The sequence below is a fragment of the Perna viridis genome, chromosome 6, assembly GCF_037379345.1.
Source record: "Perna viridis isolate PV_CMFRI_1.1 ecotype Kerala chromosome 6, ASM3737934v1, whole genome shotgun sequence".
Taxonomy (NCBI): domain Eukaryota; kingdom Metazoa; phylum Mollusca; class Bivalvia; order Mytilida; family Mytilidae; genus Perna; species Perna viridis.
The window spans coordinates 6,179,366-6,192,032 of NC_142450.1; the positions used below are offsets into that span (position 1 = coordinate 6,179,366).

General features: G+C 32.8%; 1 long non-coding RNA gene across 1 annotated transcript; it reads right to left on the reverse strand.

The window, feature by feature from the left end:
* Window positions 1-4,828: 4,828 nt before the first annotated feature.
* Window positions 4,829-7,594, reverse strand: LOC148613355 (uncharacterized). The gene is made up of 4 exons (XR_015923138.1): window positions 7,478-7,594; window positions 6,352-6,408; window positions 5,345-5,517; window positions 4,829-4,876 (listed from the first exon to the last, which is right to left on the reverse strand). It is a non-coding gene; the product is annotated as an uncharacterized LOC148613355 (long non-coding RNA).
* Between the last annotated feature and the right edge of the window lie 5,073 nt (window positions 7,595-12,667).

Here is a 12,667-nt window from a genome sequence, read left to right on the forward strand (position 1 = left end):
ACATATTATTAAATATTATGACATCACCAACGTGTAATATTCCGGAATGAGTTGCTTCACTTGTCTTTGAAATGACCTCTTTGTGACATATGTTAAGGAAGGAGTTACATAGTTGGATCTCATGACTTACAAAGGTCAAGTCAAATTATCTCAATCGTAAATGTCTACATAATTCATGGGCTTTAAGTCAAGCGGAATTTTGCATAGAACGTAAACATATATAGTTATAAATATGTTTTTAATGGTATTCTACTCATTCCTTATTATTTAAAGTATTAAAAATTGTAAAATTTAATTATATTGCCAAAGTGTGAATTGTCCTCTTAGTGACTCTTTCTTGACAGAATGTGCCTGGAAACTACATTGCTTGAGCTAGATTTTACTCACTAACTATCTGACGTTTTTCCTGGAGGAGCATGACATACCAACCCTTCTTGTTTATGTTTGTGGGAGTTTATATTGCTAGTGCCATCTTCAGTTTTTATATGGAATTTATATGAAATCATACGAAATTATGCCCTTTGTATAAATAGATCGTCTCTGTTTTTTTCTGAACTGTCAGTCAGTAATTCGGAAACTTAGTATTTGATACTAAAATATTTGAATATATCGCGTGCATAAAAGGAGGCGAAAATGCAAAATGCAATGATATAATCACATAATCGTCTGGATGTGATTGAAGCGCTTAAGAACACCATTTGTGATACATATTGATAACAGTAATATTAATAACACATAAATAAATCGTACGACAAAAAAAAGAAAAAAAAAGAAAAAAAATAACGAAAAAAAATGAATAAAATGAAAGAAAAAAAAAAAAAACATTTGGCGATATGATTGGTTAGATGAGAGCAAGAATTATTATTTCTGTCAATTTGTTTTGTTTCTTTCTTTACATATCGTTTTCGACCCAAAACATTATACATCTATGTTACTTAAAAAAGGCGGTAAACCTAGATACAGAATTGCAGACAATTCCACTTATCTTTCAAGAATACCGAAGGAGATGTTTTAAAAATGCTGATGTTTTTCTTTGATGAACGTGTTTTTCGACGAACTCTTAGCATTATAATGGAACTAAATTGTGCTCCTCTCCTCGCCGACCTATTTCTTTACTCTAATGAGGCTGACTATAGCTGATCTGATCTAGAGGAAGGAGCATCGTTTAGCCAGATCCTTTTATTGCACTCTCCGCTATATAAAATACGTATTATCGTTAAACAATCATATTTTTGGGGGTTTTATGCATCGTATCTATCCGCAAAAACTTGATATAAAGGATACTGTGAAGTCAGCTTCATATCTTGGCCTACACTTAGCGATTGATGGTAAAGGAAATCTATTAACCAAACTAAACGACTAATGCGATATCATTTCATTCCATATTGTCAACTTTCCTTTCATATGTGGCAACATTCCTTCAATATCTGCGTACTATTTACTCATACATTGTGCCAGAGCTTGTCGTAACTATGCAGACGTTTTGAACCGCGCTTTACTTCTTACAATTAGTCTTCTGGAATAGGGTTATGTTGCTACAAGATTGTAGTCATCATGCTAATCGATTTATTGAACGTGTTATAAGTTTCCTTTCCTCTTGCGTATGCCCGGGACTTGGTTTTTCTTAAGGAACTCGGCGGGTATTTCTAGAAATGCTGAGGACGCTTACCATACCGGAACACCTGGTCCATGCTCCCAGTTTTCAGTGGATTAAGAGATGCTTATTTACTTTTTATGTACTTGGTACGTATTATTTTGGTTATTTTATTTCTCTGTTGTGCATGTCTGTCTTCCATGTCAGGTCATTATCCCTGAATTACATTCCATTAGAATCTACTTTCCCTTGATTACTCTTTCACATAGGGTAAAACCTGTCCAAGAGAGGGAAGCATCATGGTTATTATAAGGTAAAACATGTATATGATATCCAGTGTAAAGAACGATTTATATCCACAAAGCCAACAAAGCTAGATCTGTAAAAACTGTTTTTCAAACACATGTACAGCATGACGAAATTTGCAATACATATGATTGGTAGTTTTTATTATTTAGAATGTTTTCTGTGATAATTCTTTCATCGTCTATATCTATACGTTATAACTGTAGCATTTCAAAATGGCCAGAAGCGGCCATTATTAACATTTTGGTAAACATAATTCAGGAAATACTTAGATCTCATTTGTTGTAGTTTTTTGATCAAACAACACATCAAATGATTAAGACTCTATTGTCAGGCAAATGCACAAAAACCCTTTTCGGTTGTACATAAATAAAGTAATCACCGAACAGATAAACCAAGGGGAATAATCCAAAGGAAACTGTCAAAAAGTATTATACTTATAAAGATATAAAAGAGTAATCAAGGAAATCATGGTTATTGCGACAACTAAAAGAATGCAATCCAAGGACAAAGACCAGACATGGGAAACAGGGACACACACAGCAAAGAATATAAAGTAGCGAAAATCATACATACAAAGTAACAAAAGCAAATGAGCAACTCGGGCTTCACCAAAAACTGGGAGCATGGACCAGGTGCACCGCTGGGGAAAGCGTCCTCTGCTTTTTAGAAACACCCGCCGAATTGTTCATAAATAGTCACAACCGGGGTAGACGAAAAGGGAAAGGAAAACCATGACACGTTGAACAAATCCGTTTTCATGGGACATATGGATACACCATAACGAGGTCATGATGACAACCATAAAACTTCTGTAGTGATGACTTCAATTTGGAAGAACATAACCCTGTTCCAGAAGCCTATTTGTTAGAAGTCTAGCGCGATTCAAAAAGTCTGCGTAGTTTCGGCAATCTCTGGCATAACGTATGAGTTGTGATATGACCATTCCATACGCCAGTTCTGAAGGGATGGCGCCACAGATGAGAGAAAAGTTGACAATTCTGAATGAAAGTCATCACGTTTGTCGTAAAGTTTGGTCAATAGTTTTTCTTTACCATCGATTTCTAAGTGTTGGTCAAGATATGAGGCTGACCTGACAGTGTCTGTAGTATCCTTTATCTCAAGTTTTTTGGGGTAGATGCGATGTATCAAACCCCCGAAATTAGGATTGTTTAAAGATAATACGTCATCTATATAGCGGAAACTGAAATTAACGGATCTAGATAAACGATATTCGTTCTTTCGGATCAGATCAGCTATAAAGTCAGCCTCATAAGAGTGAAGGTAAAGGTTAGCAAGTAAAGGAGTACAATTTGTTCCCATTGGAATGCCGACCGTTTGTTGAAAAACACGTCCCCAAAACTGGACAAATATGCTGTCAATTAAAAATTCCAGCATTTTGTAAACATCTTCCTCTGTATATTTGGAAGATCATTTGGAATAATACATCAACATTATTAAGGATTAAACTTATATCATCATTTGATGGATTTTACAGCAGAATTTGAGATGGTATCCCCCATTTTTTGAGGTCAGTGACTGAAAAGAAGATTTAGAATTGAAAACATCCTCTTTTCATAATACAATTGTACATGTCCTTGTATAAATATGTTCTATGGAATCAACCAAAGCTCTGTACTACACAGAAAAACCTGCAATAAAGGATAGCAAAGCTACAATATTTTGTAAATAAAAGTCAATTAATCAAAATAGAACGTTCTTATTTCGGTCTATATTCGAAGTCCCTAATGTTAAGGTTCAATATAGAGACTTCATATAGATGTCATTGGAATTGATAGTTCCCGCTCTGGTCTGGACTCGGAATCATTCAGGTTAATATTTAATATGAAAAATAATGCAGACGTCATTGGAGTACAAATTTTTTACTTCGGTATAGTCTCAGAGTGTTATAGGTTAAGATTCATTTGGAAACTTTTACGCAAGAATAGTTGTATATTCAATGAGGTGTTGATAGGAGTAAGTAAGGAGAAGAGTGGTTAAAGGCTTTTACTGGCCTTATATTAAACTGTATTTTAATGATTATGTGTTTAAAGTCTTTACTGTGAATAAAGATACTTAAATCCATAACAAAGAAGCAAACATTAGGAAGAAAGTAATTGTACTAAAAAATCGGATCTTCTCTTAGCGTTTTTTTGGTCATTTTTAGGTCTTATTTCTGGCAAGGAAACGATGGCCACACCAGAGAGACTACTTTATTTTTCTTTGGTGTGAATACAGTTCTCCTGATGTCAGAAAAGGAACAAAATGAGAGTTTTAAATCTATAGCAAAAAAAAAAAAAAAAGAAGAAAAAAAAAAGCAAGCATAAGGACTTTAGAAAACTGTTGCATTCGGTGCACAAGATACTTACTCGGTTTACCAAAAATTTTAATACACATGTACTCTTTCATTTTGGTTCTTTTTGTCATTTTAGGTCATATTTCTGGCAAGCAAATGACTAAAAAAGGAATTACTTCATTTTTAGTAAATTCGTTTGTTTTTATATGGTTTATCATGTTTCTTTGGTGTGAACATAGTTTTCTTGATGTACATATGTCCGAAAAAAGAACAATCTAGCAATTGTCAATTTAGCAGCTTCTGTTAAATTTGTTAATTGTAATTGTGGCAGCATTATCACGTCCGTACATTGAAGTAATGCCATTTTATTCTTCTATTTTCGTAATATTAATATAGCCTTTTATGTTTTGAACAGTTATTGGTCATAACAAGATAGTTAATATTTATGGAGCTAAATTGGAGCTACGAATGTCTCCGGTCAGCTATCTAATGGAAATGGATCACAATAATGATTTTAAAAAATGTGTATTGCTTTATATACTTTGTTGTTTCGTTGTTATTTTGTAGTTTTTTTTTTCTTTTTTAAAACATGAAATTCAACCACATCTGTCAAGAAAAAAAAATACAATAAATGCTGCTTGACATTTTATTTATACACGTTTTGGTATGAAACGTTGAACCTGAAAAATAATTAATTAATTATTAGAATAAAGAATTAGAATCCATAACACACGAAAACAAAACAAAATAAAGCCAAACGAAACAAAATTTCACCATCTCCGTCAAAAAGTATGAATTAGGAGGTAAATACATATTTATGATTTTAAAAGAAGTATTGAATGAATCAGGTATAAATCAGTAGACTTAATTCTTGCGTTGATAAGTTTGTCTAACGGTAAAGTGAAATCAGCTTTACAGTTAGCCTAATGGTTTTTTATACACTGAGAAAACATGTAATGAAAACAGGCGTCTTATTAGGATAAGGATTCTTATTGTATGAAAATTTCATAGTTTTGCGTGTCATATCAATTATCAGATATGGTTGAAATGAGATTCTTTACGCCACATTTATTTCTTAAACTTAAACTTTTGTTTTTATCAACTGTAGCACTTCCACAGCCAGGTTGATGTTAAATTTGAGCGCTTACGATATGAAAGCAGTCATCGTCGTATCGCTGTACTTAGCCTTCGTTCTCTTCACCCGAAGGATGCTTTGGAATATTGTGACCAGGTCCGTCTCTTCTCAGTGTTCTATCTAAAAGACCATCCCTTACCGAATTAATCGTCTCAGTTTCATGGCTTCCATCACGTGCATAGGTATCTATGAACAAATATCTAAGCATTTATTACATCATATTGTGAATGTCACACAACATATGAAGTAAGGAAGTGTCCAGCAAAATATTTTCAAAGTTGAAAATTTTCCGCATCATTTGGTTACAGTAGATATACTGGTGGTTCAAACATTCAGAGAACTATCATTGACTGTCACAATAACGTAGAAACGTAGATGTTATATAAATTTACATTGTACAAACTGTGTGTGAGGGTGTATGTATTATTAGATTATTTAATACACATCAGCGAAACAGGGATAAACACTAAAATATTTGTTTTCAACGAGAGGGAGTTTATCATGCTTATCTGATCTCGCGGCTTCTGTTTTTCGCTGTTTCGCTGAAGTATAAGGTATTGGTTTTCTTGTAAAATATTTGTTTTCAACGAGAGGGAGCAAAGTTACCTTTCGGGACTATTTTATTTTTCAGCGTAATGCTACGTGACGTAACGAATGTTGTATAGCTATATTACAATTTTCATTCTCACTCGACTGGCGTGAAATTGAAAATTAGCAAGATCAAGGGTTTTAAAGGAAATAGCGATAATAACTTTTTATTGATGAAGTTTATGTGTATGCTGCTTTAATTGACCTTACTATTATTAAGATATAGACAACCCAATTTAAACGTAGTTAAACATTCTTTACTAACATTAAATGATATATTATTACTTCAATCTTCAAAGTGGCTCAAATTGATCATAAGATAAAAAAGACGAAAAAAGAAGATTATTATCAATATTACTTATTCAACAATACTGGTAATTCAATTCTACTAAAATGTATGGAGGTTTCAATATTCAAAATACTACCACATACCTGTTATACAAACACAAAGGACTACAACTAAGAAAATTAAGGCTCTCATTGTGGTTTCTACGAAAATATGTAATTTTATTTAGTTTACAAACAGGATAATTAACCAATGTACTATTAGTTAATATTAATATGGTACAATTAAAAAAAATTAAAAAGAAAAAGAAAAAAGAAAAAAAAATGTTGTCACAAAGTACACTTTGTTCAACATATAATTATGAAGTAGACTCGATAAAACATATTGTCATGAAGTCATTCTGTTCGTTCTGTACTAAATAATGCCATGAATTACATTCTGTACAAGATGTCTGGAAGTATATTCTGTACGGCATATCGTCATGATATTAGTTTTGTACATTTTAGAAGCAGACTAATATTATTAATGGATGCAGAACAGCATATGATAGGGTAAGACCGTGGCAAAATAAAGGTATGTTTGGTTTCAAGAAAAAACAGAAAAACGTGAAAAATCCATCTTGAATGGAATTATTAGATTTAAATTTGCGATTATGAATGCTGTTGTTTGTTTTAAGATGTTTATTGTTTTCATTGAAAACAGTTGAGTTGATATGTTTGTCCAATGCGCATTATTGTCAAGAAAGCGGCAAATAATATACAAAGACGTAAGAAGACCATTTATAATTTTTTAGTCAGTAATGTCGACGAACGAAGTTTTCAAGGACACAGAGTGAAAGAGAATTTTCCTCCTTAACAATATATTTGTGAACAAGTATGCCTATTTCATACTGCATTTTACCTTTTAACAATACACAAAATGTGTTTTACTTGGGCGATATCTTTAATAAGGTAGACATTTTGGTCATAAAATTAATACCTAATTAAAATGATGTTCAAGCAATGTGAAATCATAAAAGTACAACCACAAATGAACGTAGAAGTACTTTGTTTGGATAGATACTACAAAGATATTACTCGAATAAATGATGAAACCTTTCATTGAGAAGAAAATGTAATATTTAAATTATCAAAGTCTTACGGAAAAGTGCAATACAGTGAATACAGAAGTTCAAACTAAGGACGAAAATTTCAACTTTGATTATCCAAAAATATGCTAACAATGTTAAATATTCGAGGGAGAAATAATATATAACATATAAAAGAAACCTACCTTGAATAATATAACGATATCAACACTTTACTCATGAAGCTTAAATCATTGTGCTTTATATATCAGAATAAAATGTAACAGCTGCAGTAAAATTGTGCAGCAAAACTGACAAAAATCTACGTGCCAACAGATGACATATAGTACCTGATGTAATTCAATTAAATATTGGCAGAAATAATATTTCATTCTTGAAATTTGTCATTGTATCTGTCAATTAATTTTAGGCTGGGATTTATTTTGGTGAGAAATGATTGTTTTACGACATCATTGTTTAAAAATCTATTTAATACAAGTTATCAATTTTACTGGATGAAAAGACGAGTAATTTCTATGAAAGGAAGACATATATTGTTTTAAATGTTTTACAGAGGATGTTATAAATGTTATTAACAGCGGATTCAGCTTGATTGTCTATTTGAGAAGTTATATTCCATCTATTATATTTTCAATCACTTAAGTTTTATTTACATATGTTATAACATTGTTTTTACGACATCACCATCAGTTGGGATCGTTAAAATTAATATAGCTCCTTTCCTTATAATATTTTACTATGTGATTTTTTCATGCTTCATTTATAATTATTCCAGAAGAACAACTTGATAGTCTTAAAGGGTTTCTTATTCTTATAACCTTAATTTATCAGTTGTGGATAATTTACACCAATTACATATTATTAAATTTTATGACATCACCAACGTGTAATATTCCGGAATGAGTTGCTTCACTTGTCTTTGAAATGACCTCTTTGTGACATATGTTAAGGAAGGAGTTACATAGTTGGATCTCATGACTTACAAAGGTCAAGTCAAATTATCTCAATCGTAAATGTCTACATAATTCATGGGCTTTAAGTCAAGCGGAATTTTGCATAGAACGTAAACATATATAGTTATAAATATGTTTTTAATGGTATTCTACTCATTCCTTATTATTTAAAGTATTAAAAATTGTAAAATTTAATTATATTGCCAAAGTGTGAATTGTCCTCTTAGTGACTCTTTCTTGACAGAATGTGCCTGGAAACTACATTGCTTGAGCTAGATTTTACTCACTAACTATCTGACGTTTTTCCTGGAGGAGCATGACATACCAACCCTTCTTGTTTATGTTTGTGGGAGTTTATATTGCTAGTGCCATCTTCAGTTTTTATATGGAATTTATATGAAATCATACGAAATCATGCCCTTTGTATAAATAGATCGTCTCTGTTTTTTTCTGAACTGTCAGTCAGTAATTCGAAAACTTAGTATTTGATACTAAAATATTTGAATATATCGCGTGCATAAAAGGAGGCGAAAATGCAAAATACAATGATATAATCACATAATCGTCTGGATGTGATTGAAGCGCTTAAGAACACCATTTGTGATACATATTGATAACAGTAATATTAATAACACATAAATAAATCGTACGACAAAAAAAAAGAAAAAAAAGGAAAAAATAACGAAAAAAAATGAATAAAATGAAAGAAAAAAAAAACATTTGGCGATATGATTAGTTAGATGAGAGCAAGAATTATTATTTCTGTCAATTTGTTTTGTTTCTTTCTTTACATATCGTTTTCGACACAAAACATTATACATCTTTGTTACTTAAAAAAGGCGGTAAACCTAGATACAGAATTGCAGACAATTCCACTTATCTTTCAAGAATACCGAAGGAGATGTTTTAAAAATGCTGATGTTTTTCTTTGATGAACGTGTTTTTCGACGAACTCTTAGCATTACAATGGAACTAAATTGTGCTCCTCTCCTCGCCGACCTATTTCTTTACTCTAATGAGGCTGACTATAGCTGATCTGATCTAGAGGAAGGAGCATCGTTTAGCCAGATCCTTTTATTGCACTCTCCGCTATATAAAATACGTATTATCGTTAAACAATCATAGTTTCGGGGGTTTTATGCATCGTATCTATCCGCAAAAACTTGATATAAAGGATACTGTGAAGTCAGCTTCATATCTTGGCCTACACTTAGCGATTGATGGTAAAGGAAATCTATTAACCAAACTAAACGACTAATGCGATATCATTTCATTCCATATTGTCAACTTTCCTTTCATATGTGGCAACATTCCTTCAATATCTGCGTACTATTTACTCATACATTGTGCCAGAGCTTGCCGTAACTATGCAGACGTTTTGAACCGCGCTTTACTTCTTACAATTAGTCTTCTGGAATAGGGTTATGTTGCTACAAGATTGTAGTCATCATGCTAATCGATTTATTCAACGTGTTATAAGTTTCCTTTCCTCTTGCGTATGCCCGGGACTTGGTTTTTCTTAAGGAACTCGGCGGGTATTTCTAGAAATGCTGAGGACGCTTACCATACCGGAACACCTGGTCCATGCTCCCAGTTTTCAGTGGATTAAGAGATGCTTATTTACTTTTTATGTACTTGGTACGTATTATTTTGGTTATTTTATTTCTCTGTTGTGCATGTCTGTCTTCCATGTCGGGTCATTATCCCTGAATTACATTCCATTAGAATCTACTTTCCCTTGATTACTCTTTCACATAGGGTAAAACCTGTCCAAGAGAGGGAAGCATCATGGTTATTATAAGGTAAAACATGTATATGATATCCAGTGTAAAGAACGATTTATATCCACAAAGCCAACAAAGCTAGATCTGTAAAAACTGTTTGTGAAACACATGTACAGCATGACGAAATTTGCAATACATATGATTGGTAGTTTTTATTATTTAGAATGTTTTCTGTGATAATTCTTTCATCGTCTATATCTATACGTTATAACTGTAGCATTTCAAAATGGTCAGAAGCGGCCATTATTAACATTTTGGTAAACATAATTCAGGAAATACTTAGATCTCATTTGTTGTAGTTTTTTGATCAAACAACACATCAAATGATTAAGACTCTATTGTCAGGCAAATGCACAAAAACCCTTTTCGGTTGTACATAAATAAAGTAATCACCGAACAGATAAACCAAGGGGAATAATCCAAAGGAAACTGTCAAAAAGTATTATACTTATAAAGATATAAAAGAGTAATCAAGGAAATCATGGTTATTGCGGCAACTAAAAGAATGCAATCCAGGGACAAAGACCAGACATGGGAAACAGGGACACACACAGCAAAGAATATAAAGTAGCGAAAATCATACATACAAAGTAACAAAAGCAAATGAGCAACTCGGGCTTCACCAAAAACTGGGAGCATGGACCAGGTGCACCGCCGGGGAAAGTGTCCTCTGCTTTTTAGAAACACCCGCCGAACTGTTCATAAATAGTCACAACCGTGTAGACGAAAAGGGAAAGGAAAACCATGACATGTTGAACAAATCCGTTTTCATGGGACATATGGATACACCATAACGAGGTCATGATGACAACCATAAAACTTCTGTAGTGATGACTTCAATTTGGAAGAACATAACCCTGTTCCAGAAGCCTATTTGTTAGAAGTCTAGCGCGATTCAAAAAGTCTGCGTAGTTTCGGCAATCTCTGGCATAACGTATGAGTTGTGATATGACCATTCCATACGCCAGTTCTGAAGGGATGGCGCCACAGATGAGAGAAAAGTTGACAATTCTGAATGAAAGTCATCACGTTTGTCGTAAAGTTTGGTCAATAGTTTTTCTTTACCATCGATTTCTAAGTGTTGGTCAAGATATGAGGCTGACCTGACAGTGTCTGTAGTATCCTTCATCTCAAGTTTTTTGGGGTAGATGCGATGTATCAAACCCCCGAAATTAGGATTGTTTAAAGATAATACGTCATCTATATAGCGGAAACTGAAATTAACGGATCTAGATAAACGATATTCGTTCTTTCGGATCAGATCAGCTATAAAGTCAGCCTCATAAGAGTGAAGGTAAAGGTTAGCAAGTAAAAGAGCACAATTTGTTCCCATTGGAATGCCGACCGTTTGTTGAAAAACACGTCCCCAAAACTGGACAAATATGCTGTCAATTAAAAATTCCAGCATTTTGTAAACATCTTCCTCTGTAAATTTGGAAGATCATTTGGAATAATACATCAACATTATTAAGGATTAAACTTATATCATTTGATGGATGTTACAGCAGAATTTGAGATGGTATCCCCCATTCTTTGAGGTCAGTGACTGAAAAGAAGATTTAGAATTGAAAACATCCTCTTTTCATAATACAATTGTACATGTCCTTGTATAAATATGTTCTACGGAATCAACCAAAGCTCTGCACTACACAGAAAAACCTGCAATAAAGGATAGCAAAGCTACAATATTTTGTAAATAAAAGTCAATTAATCAAAATAGAACGTTCTTATTTCGGTCTATATTCGAAGTCCCTAATGTTAAGGTTCAATATAGAGACTTCATATAGATGTCATTGGAATTGATAGTTCCCGCTCTGGTCTGGACTCGGAATCATTCAGGTTAATATTTAATATGAAAAATAATGCAGACGTCATTGGAGTACAAATTTTTTACTTCGGTATAGTCTCAGAGTGTTATAGGTTAAGATTCATTTGGAAACTTTTACGCAAGAATAGTTGTATATTCAATGAGGTGTTGATAGGAGTAAGTAAGGAGAAGAGTGGTTAAAGGCTTTTACTGGCCTTAGATTAAACTGTATTTTAATGATTATGTGTTTAAAGTCTTTACTGTGAATAAAGATACTTAAAACCATAACAAAGAAGCAAACATTAGGAAGAAAGTAATTGTACTAAAAAATCGGATCTTCTCTTAGCGTTTTTTTTGGTCATTTTTAGGTTTTATTTCTGGCAAGGAAACGATGGCCACACCAGAGAGACTACTTTATTTTTCTTTGGTGTGAATACAGTTCTCCTGATGTCAGAAAAGGAACAAAATGAGAGTTTTAAATCTATAGCAAAAAAAAAGAAGAAAAAAAAAAAAAGGAAGCATAAGGACTTTAGAAAACTGTTGCATTCGGTGCACAAGATACTTACTCGGTTTACCAAAATTTTTGATACACATGTACTCTTTCATTTTGGTTCTTTTTGTCATTTTAGGTCATATTTCTGGCAAGCAAATGACTAAAAAAGGAATTACTTCATTTTTAGTAAATTCGTTTGTTTTTATATGGTTTATCATGTTTCTTTGGTGTGAACATAGTTTTCTTGATGTACATATGTCCGAAAAAAGAACAATCTAGCAATTGTCAATTTAGCAGCTTCTGTTAAATTTGTTAATTGTAATTGTGGCAGCATTATC